Here is a 21,247-nt window from a genome sequence, read left to right as displayed (position 1 = left end):
TCTGAAGAACCTAGGAGCAGGACAGGAATAAAGATGCAGACACAGATAATGGACTTGAGGACATGGGGAGTGGGCAGGGCAAGCTGGGACGAAGTGAAAGAGTGGCATTGACATATATACACTACCAAATGTAAAATAGATATCTAGTGGGAAGCAACCATATAGCACAGGGAGATCAGCTCTGTGCTTTGTGACCACCCTAAGGGGTGGGATAGGGAGGGTAGAAGAGTGATGCAAGAGGGAGGGGATATGGGGATATATGTATACATATAGCTGATTCACTTTGTTATACAGCAGAAATTAACACAACATTGTAAAGCAATTATACTCTAACAAAGATGTTAAAAAAATAAAGTAGAAGTTGACTCAGAAAAAAAAAAATATGAAAGGGATATGTGCTCTTAGCAAAATATCCCCAATACACTAGTAAGTGAGAACAAAAGCAAATTTGAAAATAATATATATAATAGTATGACAACAGTTTTGTTAAAAAAATAAATATCAATATAAAGATATATGAACACTTGTTCATATATGTTACAAAACACATACACTGTTTAAAAATGGTTACTTCCAAGAAACAGTGGACATTTCACCTTTTATTTTATACACCTCTATGTTTTAAGATCCAGTAAAGAACCTGTTTCATTTCTAAAAAAAAGCATTTAGGGACCTACAATTGAGCAATAATTCAGGACATAAAGAGGAACAATTAAATTTTCTGGCGTTTATCTCAAATGGCTGCCTAAAAGGCCTATTTCTACCACACTGGCCCAACTTCAAGCAATGGAATATAAATTCACATTAAGGATAAAATAGTAGCTTTTAAATAACTTGATCATATGAAGAGTTTATAGAAATGATTAGAGAATTCCTAAAGGTATGTCAAAGGCTTGAATTGTGAGGATAAAGCTGAGCTGAGGATCATCATCTGGACACTTCAGGATTGTTTGTGCTTATGTGAAAAGTTAAATTATTGATCTAAACTCTTCATGACTCATACTTTAGCTACTGGCATTTCAAGAAAATAGAATATTAAGCCAATGTTGTATTCATTATTATACATATTACACAAAAATTTAAATTCTTAAGGGCTTTTAGATTTAAAAAAATTCTTTCTACACTGTTTTATTACCTAAGCTATAAATAATATATAATCTGATAATATAGTTATATTGCTAATCTAATTTCCAGTTAGTATTGTTCACTTTATGGAATACTTAAAATAGAAAGAAAACATTTTAAGGCACCTGTTACAGGAGAGACTATCATTTGATCAGTGATGAATGTCCTGAACTTGTGGAATTTTTAGGTAGTAACTTACAAAGTGCTCTTTAATTTTCTGAGCACTTTATATAAGCAAAGACTGAATTATGCTATTTTTGTCAGAGTGGTCTAATGTGAAAAGTTACAATCTAAACATCAAGAATGTACTAGTTTTATCACCTAAACTCCACAGTAGCAGACAGGCCATTGTTGGACTTTTTGTTGTTTTCTTTGCTTGTTTTTCAACTGCAAATTTAAAAGATTGTGCCACATATTTTTAGATTGAAACATAAAATGATAAAGGAAGACTTCAACTTCTACGAGGGATTATTAGCTAGCAGAGGACTAGCACTCCTATCAAAATCACTAGAAAAAATATATTTAAAACATAGAGATCAACTGGTTGAAGACAGAGAACTCAAAAGGAGGAGACCTTGAGGAGGTAAGATGCCAAAGAGGGGAGAGCCCAGTGAGGTGAACTGATTTTTACAGACTTAACCAGGGGATGTGCAGCAACTCTGGGCATGTCTTAGTAAATATTATTAAAGAAATGTTGTGGCCAGCCAGTCTTTATTTTCCCTTTCAAAAAACCATTCAGGGATCCACAATTGGGAAACAATTTTAGGACACAGAGGGACAACTGAGTTTTCTAGCTTTTATGTCAAATGGCTGACTATAAGACCTCTTTCTACCATATGTGCTCAACCTCAAGCAAAGTAAAATAATAGCCCTTGGAATGTGTGAAGGGGAAATAAGGTTGCAGATGCATTTGGGACTGATAATCAGCTAACACTAAAATAGAGATATTATCCTTAATTATCCAGGTGGGCCCAAAACTGTTAAGTCTTTAAAAGCAGAGACCTTTCCTGAATATGGTCAAAGGGGAAGTAAAGTTGGAAGAAGGGTCACAGAGATGCTATGACACTGCTTCTGAAGATGAACTAAGCATGAGATAAGTTAAGAAATACAAGCAGCCCCTAGAAGCTAGAAAAGTCTAGGAAACAGATTCTCCCCTATTGCTTCTAGAAAGGAACACAGCCCTGCCAGCTCCTTAATTTTAGCCCAGTGAGACCTGTGTCTGATTTCTATCCTACAGAATTGTAAGACAAAAAATTTGTGTTGTTTTAAGCTACAAAATTTGTGATAATTTGCTATGGCCTCAACAGAAAGCTAACACATTTACACAAGCAAGAGGGTGAAAGTTCAGACTATGCCACAGGGAGCTGTTGCTGGATGGCAAAATTTAAACAGGGACTGTGGGTGTCTCAAGCATATGCTTGCTTTTCCCTCAGGAGGTGGAGGAATCTGGACACCAGATATTTAATCAAAAAGTTTTCTAGAAAACCGACTTTAACAGCACTCCTGTGAGAAAAAAAAAAAATAGATGAGTGTTTTAGTTGCCAATCCTGGAGGAAAGAGTGAAGCCAAGGTAGCTTCAACCTTACCTGGACTGATAACCAGGCTTGAAACTGTGTAGTCTTTATCTGCATTGAGAGGAACTGTTGGCACTCAATCTCTTCTCTCTTAGGCACTCCAATTACAAGCATGGTAGATATTCTGACTTTATCCCACAGGTTTCTAGCATTCTTTTCTGTATTTTAAATTCCTACTTTTTCTGCACTTCATTTTAGATATTGGCTATCGACCTGTTTTCCAATTCTTTAATCACACCTCTAGCATTTTCAGTTCTTCTGTGTTTATCTAAAGAGGTATTAATTTTAGACATTGCATTTTACATTTTAAACTTTAAATATGATTATTTTATATATTTCAATTATCTGGTGATGTGCTCCATATTCTCATCTATTTTGTTAATTTTATCCTCCATTTTCTATAATATATTATGAAGAACTACTTTTAAGGCCTTGTTAATAACCACTATTATCTGGATTACAATGTATTAGCTTTTATGATCTGTGTTTCTTTTTTCTGTATACTCTTGAACATGTGGTTTTGCCTTCTGGCATGTCTATTAAAGAAATGAGACTCCAGATGATGCTTTCTTCCTTCAAGAAGTGTAGTGGGATTTACTCTTCCTTCTGCTAGAACAGGAGACAAAAATGACATGTGGGAAGGAATAAAGAGCACCAAAAAGGTAAATATAATGAATGTTGGGCAAACATTAACTGTATAAAACAATAATAAGGAATCATAGGGTTTAAAATATAACTAAATGCATGAAAATAATACTGTAAAAGATGAGAGATGAATAAATGGAGTTTAAAGTATTATAAGTTTCTACGGTTATTAGGGAAGTAATAAGAGAAATATTTTGTGGTGGACTTAAATAAGGTAAGGTTACATGTTGTGATCACTAAAGTACCTACTAAAAGAACAGAAAGACTTTTTAATTAACAAGTTTATGGAAGAAAAATGGGCTCACAAAATAATATTGACAAAACATAGATAAGAACACATAAAAGTGGTTCATATAGAAAACAAACAGTAAGATAGCAGATGTAAAGTCAGCTATTTCAATAATTCCATTAAATATAAGTAAACTAAATATTCCTAATGAAAGACTAAATTTTTCAGACTTGGTAAAGTGTGACAAATGGAAAAATGTGGGCCTTTCTTCATTCCAAATTGATAGATTTACCATTTTCTTTAATTATCTATACGTATATGTGAAATTAAATTGGATGTCTATATAATTCATAGAGAAAATTCACTAAACATACACATACATATATCCACATTTATATTATGTATTTTCTATGATTGCTATTTTGTAAATTTTTCACACTGTTACATCTTATAAACAGCAGCATTTATAATAAACAAATAAGACATGGTTGACCAATAAAACCAAACACACTTTATAAGGTAATTTATGCTTATAGAGGTAAGGTAATTATAGATTTCTTAAAGAACAGTGCTGTGCCACAACTTGACAATTCTACTTAATTTCAATTTACCATCTATTTACTGACACTCAACTAACCATACTATTTAATAGAAAATTTTCTATATGTGTTCTGTCAAAGATATAATAGCCACTAGCCACACATGGCAATTGAGAACTTAAAACTGGCTTGTGTAACTAAGGAACTTAATTTTAATTAATTGAAATTTAATTGAATTACCTATAGGTGGCTAGTGGCTAGTATATTATACAGTATAGCTGTAGTATGTGTCATGAAATCTTGCAAAGACTGGAAGATACAGAAACACAGATCTTTTTTTTTTTTTTTAGTCTGCCTTTTCCTCAACATGATTTCATCCTCATAATAAAAACAGTCATTTAAAAAATGCACAAAACAATGAAATAAATGCTATTATAGGTATATAAGGTATATGTTAGGTATGAGAGGTAGCACTGGTTAGATAATCATCAATTTAAATAAGGGAGGATATTGTCCAGTCTGATGAATAACAAGAGTTTATCAGAAGTATAATTAGGAAGCATCATATAAAAAGACATCTTAATAAATGGCACTGTCATCCATAGAGTTGCTCAAACCATGAAATTAGGTATATTTAATGCCCCTGTATCTAATACCTCCGTATCTAATTCGTTAATATGCTCTGTCATCTCTACCTCTAAAAATAAAGCTGGAAAATTTATACTTGTCATCTCCACCTCTTCTCTAGGCCACACAGTTATCACATAGTGCTTAGCATACTGCCAAAGCTTTCTATCAAGTTTCTTAATTTCTTTTCTGTCCACCTTGAAATAATCTTTCCAAACAGTAGCTAGAGAAAGCATTTAAACATATAAAGTAGATCATGGTCCCTCCCTGCTTAAAATTACTCAGTTTATTCCAAATTACACTTACAATTACTAAAAATAAACAGAAAAAACATAAACAAAAATGTCTTATTTCCTTATCTTACAAAATGCTATGTGATATAGCACTGCTAACTTCTTATCACACAACTTTCTCTTGCTCCTTTTGTGCTCTAGAAACTTGTCTTTAGAATCCTCTCCCTTGCTAAGACTGTTCCAAAGTTTATAGTCGCCATTCTTATAGCCTGCAGTGCTCTTCCACCTGGTGTCAGCTGGCTTTCTCTCATCATTTGGAATTCAAAATAAATGTTACTTTTTAAAGAGACCTCTTCCCAGCATCTACCCTAATAATCTATTTAATAACTACCATATTGCTCATTTAATTTCCTGCACAGCTATTATCTGTTTTTCTCTCATCGCCAGAATGTAAAGTTACAAGACTGTGAGTCTAGTTAAACTATATCCCAAGTGCCTAGAACAGTAATTGGATTATAGAAACAAATATTCAATAAATATTTGTCAAATAAATAATTGAATGGTAAGGTACAGAAATATCTTTTAAATGTATTTGGTAAACTATTTTTTAAACATTTTAAAATGAAAATTATATATCATAAGAGACGAGGAGTAGAAAATAAATCTAAACAGGCCAGGTAGTCGTAGATTATGAAGAATATGTACGTAACACTTCCTCCTGAAAACTAAGGCTCTCCAAATCAATAGGATGGAGTTAAGTAAAAATTAGAAGACAGATTGGTCACAGGTCCTCTGGACCTTACAAAAGTTTTTAATTTTTCTTTCATTACATTAAAAATTATTGTGGTATAACTTACATTGTTACAATTCACAAATCTTAAGAAAAGAATTTGAATAATTTTTAAATATGAAACATTGAACTATAATTCAGATCTATCTATACCCATCAGCTAGCTAGTTATCCTTTCCAGAATGCTAGAAGTCTCCCTTCTAATCCCTCTAAGTCCAATTTCCCCTTCAGACTTAATATCTATTTTGATCATTGTCACCATAGATTAGTTTGTGCATGGAACCCTTGCTTTTATGATCTTAACATCTGTGAAGAATACTGGTCAGATATTTTGTAGGATATCCATCAGTCTGTGTTTCTCTGATGTTTTCTCAGGATTACTCTGAGGGTATACATTACTGGGAAGAATACCACAAGGTAATCTGCCCTTCTTTGTGCATGACATCAAGGGGACATGATATCAATATGTCTTATTATTGGTGATGCTAAACTTCCCAATTTCTACATTGTATATATTCTATTTTCCATTTTTAATCAAAAAATGTTTGTTTTGGAGAAGATACTTTGAGTATATACAAAAGTCCTGTTTCTCCTTAACTGTGTACCAAATGATTTCAACAACCACCAGGGGATCTTGCCAGTAGTGAATATTATTATAATGTTCCGAAAAGGTAGCTTTTTATTTTACTCATTTCTTTTACTTTATTAATTAGAATTATCCTCCAATAAGAATGCTGTCCGCTTGCCTCTTTGTTTCCTGGTGCGCGAGGAGAGGGGATTAAGCGCACCTCATAAAGGAGCTCCAGAAATGGGCGCGAGCCGTGGCTGTCAGCGAGGACACCAGAGACGGGTGTGGGACGCTAGGGGTGCTGCCGCTGCCACCAAGAGGCCTGTGTGCGAGCACAGGTCACTCTCCACACCTCCCCTCCCGTGAGCCTGTGCAGCCCGCCACTTCCGGGGTCCCGGGATCCAGGGACAGCTTCCACGGGAGAATGCGTGGCACGCCTTGGGCTGGTGCAACATCAGGCTGGGCTCTGCTGCCACAGGCTCGCCCCGCTTCCATGCCCCTCCATACCCCGGCCTGAGCCAGAGCCCCCGAATCAGCTGCTCATTTAACACCGTCCTGTCTGAGCGAAGAGCAGACGCCTTCAGACGACCTACATGCAGAGGCAGGGCCAAGTCCAAAGCTGAACCCCAGGAGCTGTGCGAACAAAGAGGAGAGGGGGAGGTCTCTCCCAGCGGCCTCAGAAGCAGCGGATTAAAGCTCCACAATCAACTTGAAGTGCCCTGCATCTGTGGAATACCTGAATAGACAGCAAATCATCCCAACTTGAGAAAGTGGACTTTGGGAACAAGATGTATTATTATTTTCCCCTTTTTTTCTTTTTCTGAGTGTGTATGTGTGTGCTGCTGTGTGAGATTTTGTCTGTATCGCTTTGCTTTCACCATTTGTTCTAGGGTTCTGACGGACCCGTTTTTATTTTTTTTTAATAAAATTTTTCTTCTTAATAATACTTTTTCATTTTAATAACTTTATTTTATCCTACATTATTTTATCTTCTTCCTTTCTTTCTTCCTTGCTTTCTTCCCTCCTTTCTTCCTCCCTTCCTTCCTCCCGTTCTTCCTTCCTTCCTTCCTCCCTTTCCTCCCTTTCCTTCTTCCTTCCTTCCTTTCTTCCTCCCTTCCTTCCTCCCTTCTTTCCTCCCTTTCTTCCTCTCTTCCTTCCTTATTTCCTTCCTTCCCTTCTTGCTTTCTCCCTTCCTTCCTTCCTTTCTTTCCTTCCTATTTTTTCTCCCTTTTATTTTGAGCCATGTGGATTAAAGGCTCTTGGTGCTCCAGACAGGTATCAGGGTTGTGTCTCTGAGGTGGGAGAACCAACCTCAGGACACTGGTCCACAAAGGACCTCCCAGCTCCACGCAATATCAAATGGCAAAAATCTCCCAGGGATCTCCATCTCAACACCAAGACCCAGGTTCACTCAACAACCAGTAACGTACAGTGCTGGACGCCCTATCCCCAACAAAGAGCAAGACAGGTCTACAGCCCCATCCATTAGCACAGAGGCTGCCTAAAATCATAATAAGGCTACAGACACCCCAAAACACACCACCAGATGTGGACCTGCTCACCAGAAAGACAAGATCCAGCCTCATCCACCAGAACAGAGGCACTAGTCCCCCCAACCAGGAAACCTGCTCAACCCACTGAACCAACCTCAGCCACTGGGGACAGTCACCAAAAACAGATAGAACTACGAACCTGCAACCTGCAAAAAGGAGACCCCAAACACAGTAAGATAAGCAAAATGAGAAGACAGAAAAACACATAGCAGATGAAGGAGCAAGATAAAAACACACCAGACCTAACAAATGAAGAGGTAATAGCCAATCTACCTGAAAGAGAATTCAGAAAAATGATAGTAAAGATGATTCAAAATCTTGGAAATAGAATAGACAAATTGCAAGAAACATTTAACAAGGACATAGAAGAAATAAAGAGGAAGCAAGCAACGAGGAGCATCACAATAAATGAAATTTAAAATACTCTAGATAGGATCAAGAGCAGAATAACTGAAGCAGAAGAACAGATAAGTGACCTGGAAGATAATATAGTGGAAATAAATGCTGCAGAGCAGAATAAAGAAAAAACAATGAAAAGAACTAAGGTCAGTCTCAGAGACCTCTGGGACATTAAGTGCACCAATATTCTAATTATAGGTCCCAGAAGAAGAAGAGAAAAGAAAAGGGACTGAGAAAATATTTGAAGAGATTATAGTTGAAAACTTCCCTAATATAGGAAAGGAAATAGTCAATCAAGTCCAGAAAGCACAGAGAGTCCCATACAGGATAAATCCAAGAAGAAACATGCCAAGACACATATTAATCAAACTATCAAACCTTAAATACAAAGAAAACATATTAAAAGCAGCAAGGGAAAAACAACAAATAACACACAAGGGAATCCCCATTAGGTTAAAATCTGATCTATCAGCAGAAACTCTGCAAGCCAGAAGGGAGTGGCAGGACATATTTAAAGTGATGAAGGAAAAAAACCTACAACCAAGATTACTCTACCCAGCAAGGATCTCATTCAGATTTGATGGAGAAATTAAAACCTTTACAGACAAGCAAAAGCTGAGAGAGTTCAGCACCACCAAACCAGCTTTACAACAAATGCTAAAGGAACTTATCTAGGCAAGAAACACAGGAGAAGGAAAAGACCTATAAGAACAAACCCGAAACAATTAAGTAAATAGTAATAGGAGCATACATATCAATAGTTTAAATGTAAATGGATTACATGCTCCCAACAAAAGACACACACTGGCTGAATGGATACAAAAACAATATCCATATATATGCTGTCTACAAGAGACCCAGTTCAGACCTAGGGATACAAACAGACTGAAAGTGAGTGGATGGAAAAAGATATTCCATGCAAATGGAAATCAGAAGAAAGCTGGAGTAGCAATTCTCATATCAGACAAAATAGACTTTAAAATAAAAACTATTACAAGAGACAAAGAAGGGCACTACATAATGATCAAGGGATCGATCCATGAAGAAGATACAACAATTGTAAATATTTATGCACCCAATATAGGAGCACCTCAATACATAAGGCAAATACTAACAGCCATAAAAGGAGAAATCAACAGTAACACAGTCATAGTAGGGGACGTTAACACCCCACTTTCACCAATGGACAGATCATCCAAAATGAAAATAAATAAGGAAACACAAGCTTTAAATGATACATTACACAAGATGGACTTAATTAATATTTATAGGACATTCCATCCCAAAACAACAGAATACACATTTTTCTCAAGTGGTCATGAAACATTCTCCAGGATAGATCATATATTGGGTCACAAATCTAGCCTTGGTAAATTTAAGAAAATTGAAATCGAATCAAGTATCTTTTCTGACCACAACGTGATGAGACTAGATATCAATTACAGAAAAAGATCTGTAAAAAATACAAACACATTGAGGCTAAACAATACACTACTTAATAACCAAGTGATCACTGAAGAAATCAAAGAGATTTCTTAAATCAAGAAATACCTAGAAACAAATGACAATGGCGACACAATGACCCAAAACCTATGGGATGCAACAAAAGCAGGTCTAAGAGGGAAGTTTATAGCAATACAATCCTACCTTAAGAAACAGGAAACATCTCGAATAAACAAGCTAACCTTGCACCTAAAGCAATTAAAGAAAGAAAAACAAACAAACAAAAAAACAAATTTAGCAGAAGGAAAGAAATCATAAAGATAAGATCAGAAATAAATGAAAAAGAAATGGAGAAAACAACAGCAAAGATCAGTAAAACTAAAAGCTGGTTCTTTGAGAAGATAAAGAAAATTGATAAAACTTTAGCCAGAATCAACATGTAAAAAAGGGAGAAGACTCAAATCAATAGAATTAAAAATGAAAAAGGAGAAATAACTGACACTGCAGAAATACAAAATATTATGAGAGAGTACTACAAGCAACTCTATGCCAATAAAATGGACAACGTGGAAGAAATGGACAAATTCTTAGAAATGCACAACCTGCCCAGAGTGAACCAGAAAGAAATAGAAAATATGAACAGACCAATCACAAGCACTGAAATTGGAACTGGGATTAAAAATCTTCCAACAAACAAAAGCCCAGGACCAGATGGCTTCACACGTGAATTCTATCAAACATTTAGAGAAGAGTTAACACCTATCCTTCTCAAACTCTTCCAAAAGACAGCAGAGGGAGGAACCCTCCCAAACTCATTCTATAAGGGCACCATCACCCTGATACCAAAACCAGACAAAGACGTCACAAAGAAAGAAAACTACAGGCCAATATCACTAATGAACATAGATGTAAAAATCCTCAACAAAATACTAGCAAACAGAAACCAACAGCACATTAAAAGGATCATACACCCAGATCAAGTGGGGTTTATCCCAGGAATGCAAAGATTCTTCAATATATGCAAATCAATCAACGTGATACACCGTATCAACCAACTAAAGGAGAAAAACCATATGATCATCTCAATAGATGGAGAGAAAGCTTTTGACAAAATTCAACACCCATTTATGATAAAAAACCTGCAGAAAGTAGGCATAGAGGGAACTTTCCTCAACATAATAAAGGTCATATATGGCAAACCCACAGCCAGCATTGTTCTCAATGGTGAAAAACTGAAACCATTTCCACTAAGATCAGGAACAAGACAAGGATGCCCACTCTCATCACTGCTATTCAACATAGTATTGGAAGTTTTAGCCACATCAATCAGAGAAGAAAAGGAAATAAAAGGAATCCAAATAGAAAAAGAAGAAGTAAAGCTGTCAGTGTTTGCAGATGACATCGTACACATAGAGAATCCTAAGGATGCTACCAGAAAACTACTAGAGCTAATCAATGAATCTGGTAAAGTAGCAAGATACAAAATTAATGCACAGAAATCTCTGGCATTCTTATACACTAATGATAAAATATCTGACAGTGAAATTTAGAAAACACTCCCATTTACCATTGCAACAAAACGAATAACATATCTAGGAATAAACCTACCTAAGGAGACAAAAGAACTGTATGCAGAAAATTAGAAGACAGTGACAAAAGAAATTAAAGATGATACAAATAGATGGAGAGATATACCATGTTCTTGGATTGGAAGAACCAACATTGTGAAAATTACTCTACTACCCAAAGCAATCTACAGATTCAATGCCAACTCCTATCAAACTACCACTGACATTTTTCACAGAACTAGAACAAAAAACTTCACAATTTGTATGGAAACACAAAAGACCCCGAATAGCCAAAGCAATCTTGAGAACGAAAAGTGGAGCTGGAGGAATCAGGCTCCCTGACTTCCGACTATACTACAAACCTACAGTAATCAAGACAGTATGGTACTGGAACAAAAACAGAAATATAGATCAGTGGAACAGGATAGAAAGCCCAGAGATAAACCCACACACATATGGTCACCTTATCTTTGATAAAGGAGGCAAGAATATACAGTGGAGAAAAGACAGCCTCTTCAATAAGTGGTGCTGGGAAAACTGGACAGGTACATGTAAAAGTATGAAATTAGAACACTCCCTAACACCATACATAAAAATAAACTCAAAATTGGTTAAAGACCTAAATGTAAGGCCAGACACTATCAAACTCTTAGAGGAACAGACAGGCAGAACACTCTATGACATAAATCACAGCAAGATCCTTTTTGACCCATCTCCTAGAGAAATGGAAATAAAATCAAACAAATGGGACCTAATGAAACTTAAAAGCTTTTGTACAGCAAAGGATACCATAAACAAGACCTAAAGACAACCCTCAGAATGGGAGAAAATAGTTGCAAATGAAGCAACCGACAAAGAATTAATCTCCAAAATACACAAGCAACTCATGCAGCTCAATAAAAAACAAACAAACAACCCAACCCAAAAATGGGCAGAAGACCTAAATAGACATTTCTCCAAAGAAGATATACAGATTGACAACAAACAGGTGAAAGCAAGCTCAACATCATTAATAATTAGAGAAATGAAAATCAAAACTACAATGAGATACCATCTCACACCAGTTAGAATGGCCATGATCAAAAAAATCTAGAAACATTAAATGCTGGAGAGGGTGTGGAGAAAAGTGAACACTCTTGCACTGTTGGTGGGAATGTAAATTGATACAGCAACTATGGAGAATAGTATGGAGGTTCCTTAAAAAACTACAAATAGAACTACCATACAACCCAGCAATCCCACTTCTGTGCATATACCCTGAGAAAACCATAATTCAAAAAACGTCATGTACCAAAATCTTCATTGCAGCTCTATTTACAATAGCCAGGAAATGGAAGCAATCTAAGTTAAGTGTCCATCAACAGATGAATGGATAAAGATGTGGCACATATATACAATGGAATATTACTCAGCCATAAAAAGAAATGAAATTGAGTTGTTTGTAGTGAGGTGGATGGACCTGGAGTCTGTCATACAGAGTGAAGTAAGTCAGAAGGAGAAAAACAAGTACTGTATGCTAACACATATATATGGAATCTAAGAAAAAAAATGTCATGAAGTGCCTAGGGGTAGGATGGGAATAAAACACAGACCTACTAGAGCATGAACTTGAGGATATGGGGCGGGGGAAGGGTAAGCTGAGATGAAGTGAGAGAGTGGCATGGACATATATACACTACCAAACGTAGGGTGGATAGCTAGTGGGAAGCAGCCGGATGGCACAGGGAGATCAGCTAGGTGGTTTGTGACCACCTAGAGGGGTGGGATAGGGAGGGTGGGAGGGAGGGAGACGCAAGACGGAAGAGATATGGGAACATATGTATACTTATAACTGATTCACTTTGTTGTAAAGCAGAAACTAACACACCATTATAAAGCAACTATACTCCAATAAAGATGTTAAAAAAAGAATATTTCATGATATCTAAAATTATATCAAATTAAAAAAAAAAGAACGAAGTTACAGTGATACAGGCCTACCTCAAAAAAGAAAATTCTCAAATACCTTAAATTTCTTCCTAAAAGAATGAGAAAAAGAACAAAGTCCAACGTTAATAGAAGAAAGAAAATGATAAATATCAAAGCAGAAATAACATACAAATCAAAGAAGTAATAAAAAATATCAATGAAACTAAGAGCTGCTTTTTTTAAAAAGATTTTAAAAATTGACAAACCTTAGCCAGACTCAAAGAAAATAAAGAGCCCAAATAAATAAAAATAGATATGAAAGAAGAGACATTACAACCAATTTCACAGTAGTACAAATAATCATAAAAGAATACTATGAACAGTTATATACTAACAAATTGGACAACCTAGAATAAGTAAATTCCTAGAAACACACAATTTTCCAAGACTGCTTCAGGAAGAAAAAGAAAATCTGAACAGACTGTTAACTTGTAATGAAATTGAATCAGTAATCAAAAAATTCCCAAAAATAAAAGCACTGGACCATATGGCTTCACAGGGCAATTCTACCTAATATTTAGAAGAGTTAATACCTATCCCTCTCAACTTATTTCAAAAAATTGAAGGAGAGAGAACACTTATAACTTATTTTACAAGGCCATCATTGTCCTGATACCAAAATTAGACAAAGACACTAAAAAATGAAGAAAATTACAAGCCAATATCCCTGATGAGGATAGATGCAAAAATCCTCAACAAAATATTAGTAAACCAACTTCAACAATATGTTAAAAGGATCATACATTATGGTCAAATGGGATTTATTCTAGGGATACAAGGATGGTTCAACATCTGCAAATCAAGCAACATTATACACCATGAACAAAAATCACATAATCATCTCAATAGATACAGAAAAAGCATTGACAAAATTGAACATCCATTCATGATTAAAAATTATCAAGAAATTTTGTACAGAGGGAAGCACACCTCAATATAATAAAGGCCTTTATGACAAGCCCAAGGCGAACATGATACTCAATGGTGAAAAGCTGAAAGCTTTCCCTCCAAGATCAGGAACAAGACAAGGATGTCTACTCTCATCACTTATATTTAACATAGTATTGAATGTCCCAGCCATAGCAATCAGACAATAAAAAGAAATAAAAGGAATCTAAATTTGAAGGAAGAAGTGAAACTGCCCCTCTGTACAGATGCCATAGTACTATATACAGAAGACACTAAAGACTCTACAAAAAAAACTATTAGAACTAAGAAATGAATTCAGTAAATTTGCAGGATACAAAATTAATATACAGAAGTTGTTTCATTTCTATATACTAATAATGAATTATGCATTTACAATTGCATCAAAAAGAATAAAATACCTAGGAATAAATCTAAACAAGGAGGCAAAGACCTGTACTCTGAAAACTATAAGATATTGATGAAGGAAATTAAAAGTGATTCAAATAAATGGAAAGATAACCCATGTTTATGGATTCAAATATTAATATTAAAATGTCCATACTATACAAATCAGCCTACACATTTCATGCAATTCCTATCAAATACCCGTGACATTTTTCACAGAACAAGAATAATCCTAAAATCTGCATGGAATGACAAAATACCCTGAATAGCCAAAGCAATATTGAAAAAGAATAAAGGTAGAGGTATCGTGCTCCCTGACTTCAGACTATACTACGAACTATAATAATCAAAACAATATGATACTGGCACAAAAACAGACACATAGATCAGTGGAACAGAATAGAGAAGCCAGAAGTAAATCCATGCACATAAGCTCAATTAATGTATAACAAAGGAGGCAAGAATGTAGAATGGGGAAAAAGACAATCTCTTCAAAACATGGTGCTGAGAAAACTAAACAGCTAGCTATATGAAAAAGAATGAAACTAGAACATTTTCTCACACCACATATAAAAATAATCTTAAAACATATTAACGACAAATGTTTTTAAGGTATCTAAAACCATAAAACCCCTAGAAGAAAACATAGGCAGTACACTCTTTGACAACAATCTTAGGAATATTTTGGGGGATCCATCTCCTGAGGCAAGGGCAACAAAAGCAAAAGACAAACAAATAGGATCTAATCAAACTATAAAGCTTTTGCACAGCATAGAAGACCATCATCAAAAGAAAAAGTTAACCTACTGAATGGGAGAAAATACTTGCAAATGATATGTTTGATAATGGTTTATTACCCCAAATTTATAAAGAACTCATACAACTCAGTATCAGAAAACAATCCAATTAAAAAATGGGCAGAGGATCTAAACAGCCATTTTTCCTAAGAAGACATACAGACAGCCAGAGGTATATGAAAACATGTTCCACATCACTAATTATCATGGAAGTGTACATCAAAACTACAATGAGTTATTACCTCCAACCCTTAGATATACATGCATTCAAAAGTCCACAAAAATATAAACTGCATTACAGTTATCTATGAGAGGGAACTTGTGCTAGCTAAGACATAAATATTTGTGATTTTTCAAAAAATTTTACAATGTGCTTGTATTATTTTCATATAGATATTATTTTTACATTTAAAAATGAAGTTATTCAAAATTTAGTGCAGGAAAGAATTTCACTCAGGACATGTGTCTGTAGAAAAAGTAGAAGACTTTGTGATTGACAGGGACAATGACAAAACAAGGAAGCAGATACTAAAAAGATTCATATTAACAAGTGCACATGATCATTTTAGAAAATTTTCCCAGGAAGTATACAATGTGTTACTATTTATCCATTTGGAATCTGGAAATGAAAATTTGTAGTCCTAAATAGGATACAATAAATTTGGTGCTGAAATATATAAATAGATATTTTAAAATAAATTATTTTAAAATATTTATAAATAGATTTTTTTTTAAAAATCAATTTTTAAATTTTAATTAAATTAAATGTTTTTAATCTAAGAGACGGTATGATTTAAAGAAATCTTGAGATAAGTTTTGAGTTTTCTTAATGTAAATATATCATCTGGTATTTGGAATATGTTATTTCTATGACTTAAGGCCAGAATTTCCTAAACTGTGCTCTGAATAAATTTAATGTGTTCCATGAAAATAATTAATGCTTATGCTATTTTTTCTACCAAAATTTATGCTAGAAAAACACATGTAAAAATCAATTAAACAAACATTCTTTTAATTATGTAATAATCTGCCTTTTAGAATCAACTGAAACAATCCCTGGGAGACATTTGCTCTGTGCTCTGAGGCAGGGGCAACATTTACCAGCTGACTTCTAATCTCATGGTGGCAGACCTTGAAATCGCCTACACAGCATCTGTTCTCCCTGCCTTCCTTACCTGTAGAAACCTGGTTTTGTTCAGGGTGCCCAAAGCCCAGCTACAAGATTTTATTTTTCTCAGCTCCTTCGCAGCTAGCAATGGATAAGTAACAGAGTTTGAATCAGTGAGATGTAAGGGGATGTCTACTAAATGAGCTTCCAAAAAGATGTTTTCCTGGTAAAAAGGAAAGACTAAGCTGCTTTGCCTTTTTTGCCTTTGTCCTCCTTTTCTCCTGCCTGAGACACAGATATGACATCTGTTGCAGCCAACTCGTGACCATGAGGGAAAAGTCACATGCTAAGGATGGTGACCCAAGGAGCCAGACGAAGCTAGGGTCCTTGATGATTTCATAATATCACTGCACCAGCTCTGGTTTACTCATCTTCAAATTTCTTGTTATAAGAAAAAGAACTACTGAACTATTGTCAGATTTTGGTTACATGCAGCCTAATGCAATCCATCATCTTGTGATTGGTTAACATAAATGTCATATACCTTGCTACATAATTTGAGCACATGTCTATTATATTAAGCAATGTGTATTCAATATTAAACAATTTTACAACACTAAATAAAATATATAGCCATGTCTAGCTCTTATCTGTTTTAATGTGAATGTTAAGTTTAAAGTTAACTCAAAAGAGATCACACAGTCTTCACTTTTATATGTCAATTATTACTCTAAGTGTAATCAGAAGTTATTTTTAAATATTCCAAAATTATTATTGCTTTTATTTATAATCTTAATAACACATTGTTGAGAACAACCGTTCTGCTTGTCCAAGAGAGTGAAAAAGTGTAATTTGGTTCTGTTTACCTCAAAAGGAAAAAACAGATTTTAAACAGAGAGATAATAAATGAACATAGATTGTTAAATTATTTCCTCTCTAAGTTCAAGAACTGGATTTAGGAACTATAATCCAACAACCTAGCTTAGATACAAGTCATCATGCTGTAAAAGAAAAAATACACATCTCCTGGAATTGAGATGAGTCATTTCTGCTAAAGGAAGTGTTTTTATTCTTCTTGTTCACTACTTCAGGATTCAACATTTAGTCTTTTAAGAAAATTCCCAGAGGATTTTATCTCTAGATTTGATCTCAGAAAGTGATGGTAATGGAGAGTTTCTGAATAAAGACATACGCATTTTTGTCTACCTTGTTTTGATTAAATCAGGAGTAAAAAGGTAAATGACTTATCAAGATTCATTAATTTTTGTGCCATTTTTACCAATATAATATATAAGCCATCAAATTCCAGTGTGGCCATTTTTATTAAATCTATACTTATATTAAGGATATATTCTGGTTACAAAATTTTTAATGTGTCACACATCAACAGGAAGTCATTGATGTGCCATGAGGGCAACACTACAAACAAAGATTTTCAATCTCCATTCATAGCACTTAACATGTGCAGGTAACAAATCTCAAGGCAAGAATGTTGTATTAATACATATTTCTAAAAGGACAGCTTGTGTAGAGCCTTAAAATGTAGCTCAGAGTCAAAGGAATAAGATTAAACTGAGTCTCAGTGGGATTGCTAGCTTCTGTTGATTACCAGCTGTTATGGGACCAAACTTCAGGATTGTATACTGCTTCCTGTCTTTAAGAAGATTCACTAGTTTGAGAAAAATCATACGTTTTTGTTTTATTTTTATTTTGGTACAAAATGTTTACTCTAACTGGATTCTCCATTCACTACTCTAGTCCTCAGGGAAATAAAATATTGAAGTAGAATAAAAGGATTCTGTTATGACCACTTCAGTGAACCCTTACCTCAGGCAGCTTGTTTGGGTGATCTATGGGCTATCCCCCCTTAAATTCAACTCAGACCTGCATATAATCTTAAATTCCTTATAATTTTAGGAGTCTAAAACCATGCACTAAGAAAATCAAAGATGAAGTGTGTCCTCCAAATAATTTGTTTGCTTCCAAGCTAGAACATCAACATATTTAAGAACCAACTATTAAGCATATAATATTTTAACATGGTTAGTGTAGAATGTGAATAAATGATGAACACAACTGTTGCATTCTAGTTTATGGAGAAGTACACTGGGATTTCTTGATGATTCTAATAGCTGACTCCTTATTAGCAACACAAATGAGTACTCATCAACATGTAAAACAAAATGCCATCTATGGTTATGCACTGTATATTGCTGAATATAAAAGGGCTTATCAATGATATCTTAAAAGGTATCATTCCAAAGTAAAATATCTCCTACCTCATGTGATAATCTTGCCTCAGAGAAATTTTTTAAATGCCTAGTTATAATCTACTTATATGTATCTACTTATTAGTGTAGTAGAAACAACACCATTGCCTCTTTTATAGGATGCATTTAAATTAACTTTACATTTCTGAGACTTTAGTATTACAACAGAATGCTTGATATCAGATGGAAAGAACTAATATCATGATATTTGATGGGAGAATCAATGATGACATTAGCCCCACAGCATGTCTGAAGCTACCTCCTTCCCCTCCACTTTTCTTTGTCAATATGCCAGTTGTCTTTTACTTGGTTAACATCTATGTTCTGTTAAGATGCTCTCTTACAGCTACCAAATGACCATCTTTCACAGTCAGTAAATTCCCCTCAGCTTGTCTTATTACACACAGAGAATGGAGCTCAAGTTTGTAATCTTTCAGATCAATATTTTTGTTTTATATTTGCTATGTTATTCACATATTTCTATAAAAGCTCCTGCAAAAGTACCTGGGATTCCAGGTACCTGCTTTACCAAGGAAGCGTGATAGATTTTGCTTAATGTTGTGTGTCTCTTCTTTTAGTCCATAAAGGAAAACACAGTAAAATTGGAGAAAGCCATAAGTGGTAATAAGATTAGATTGCAAAATTATGTATTATTTTTATATTTATATAAAATACATAATACTTTTATAGAGTATGTGACTTATAAATTATATATGTATTATTTCCAGTGGAAACATTAAATGGGTGTAAAAATTCTCATCTTGGTTTATTAAAAAATCCTAATGTGTAAAAGCAGATTTTCATTGGTATTCATATTTCTGAAAACTGAAGTACGAAAATACATCAATAATGCTCCAGCAGACTCTGTCTTTCATTCATTAGCTTTAAGAAAAATTCTTTTAATAACAAAGATATGTTGCAAATGAAAAAGCTAGAGAAGATATCTTGATCCTTGATCTTACAACTGTTACTGATAGGCTAGAATATAACTCAGATAATAAGTTTACAGCTATTATAAAATTCAATAAACTATGCAACTAAAATAAACCAACTGTATGAATTTAGGCTATGTAAGGGGAAGAGGAAAAGGTTTACATCCTTGAAAATTAATGAAAAGCTTAAAAAATTAATTATATGTCCTAATTCTGAATTTTATTGCTATAATTTGAATGGAACATACACGAACACTAATTAATGTTATATTTATAAGACAATTAGAGTTTTTAACTGAATATACTGCAGTCATCTTTATACATTAATCTCGAAGAAGTTTTGATTTTTCCCTTTGTAAAACCACCATGTACGAATTCCACATCTCACGCTCTTATAGATCACTGTAATCAAACTGTAACCAGTTCTATAATCAACGTTTTGTGAATAAATCACATCTACCAAATCAGGATGATAAATTTTATATATATAAATAAATATATATAAAGAGAATACATATTTACATATATATAAATAAGTATATATACAAAGAGAATAAATTATTCTTTCCACTACTATAGGCAGCTTAAATTCTAGGGCCCCATAAAGAATTTTGTTTAGATCTTATTTTAATGGATTAGCTCTCAACTTTCCCTTGCTGCATGCTCTAAACACCCCATTCATGTTAATTATTAACCATTTTTAATAATGCCTTAGAATGAGTCTCTAGGCCATGTTCAAAAGGATACATAAATAAAATTTATTTTCCTAGGTTAAATGGTGCTAATTAAGAAAATTCCTCTTTAAAAATATTTTGTTTAAACCTAACTGTTCCCTGAATTCAAATCCGTGTATTTTACTAAATTACTCTTCCAATAATCCCAGTTGAGCACAGTTAGAAAATCAGCCTAAAAGATATTTATATATACATATATATAACTTTAATAATTCCTATATACAGTTAAACACATGCAATCAGCTGATTTCTATAGAGTGATAAATCAACACTCCTAATAATAGAAATCAAGTCAGATAGCCCCTTTGCATATAATTTTGTCATAGATATTGACTTTTGAAATTGAATTTCCAAGTTGGATATAATTACCAGCATTATATATAATAATACCAGGAATATTTAATAATTTCTTATTCATGCTTAATAGTATACTAAGCACCAACAATAAGGCCCAAAATAATTTCAAGCCCATACAGTTTAGCTTTAATAAAGGAAAAATAATGAAATGGGATTCCAGAATTCAGGTTGTGTTTTAACTTTGTCACTAAGTAGCCTTGCGCTTTATAACTTAACTCTGATTCCGTATTAGTTAAGTGCATTATAATACTTGCCTTGGGAATTTTAAAGGGTATCTTAGAATTTCCAAAAAGATGAATTCTGAAATAGGCTTTTTGTACCCAACTCTCATTAATATAAAGACCATTTACCTTCTTTAACTTTCTTAAAAGGAAAGAATTGCCCCTACTGAACTTCTGCAGAATCTACTGAGCATGATACTAAGCTTGTACTTATATGGAGGCTTGTATTGCCTTTTAACCTTCTTATGTTTAT

This window comes from Kogia breviceps, chromosome 3 (assembly GCF_026419965.1).
Source record: "Kogia breviceps isolate mKogBre1 chromosome 3, mKogBre1 haplotype 1, whole genome shotgun sequence".
NCBI lineage: Eukaryota > Metazoa > Chordata > Mammalia > Artiodactyla > Physeteridae > Kogia > Kogia breviceps.
The sequence above is the reverse complement of the archived record's forward strand: the minus strand, read 5'-3'. Positions refer to the sequence as shown.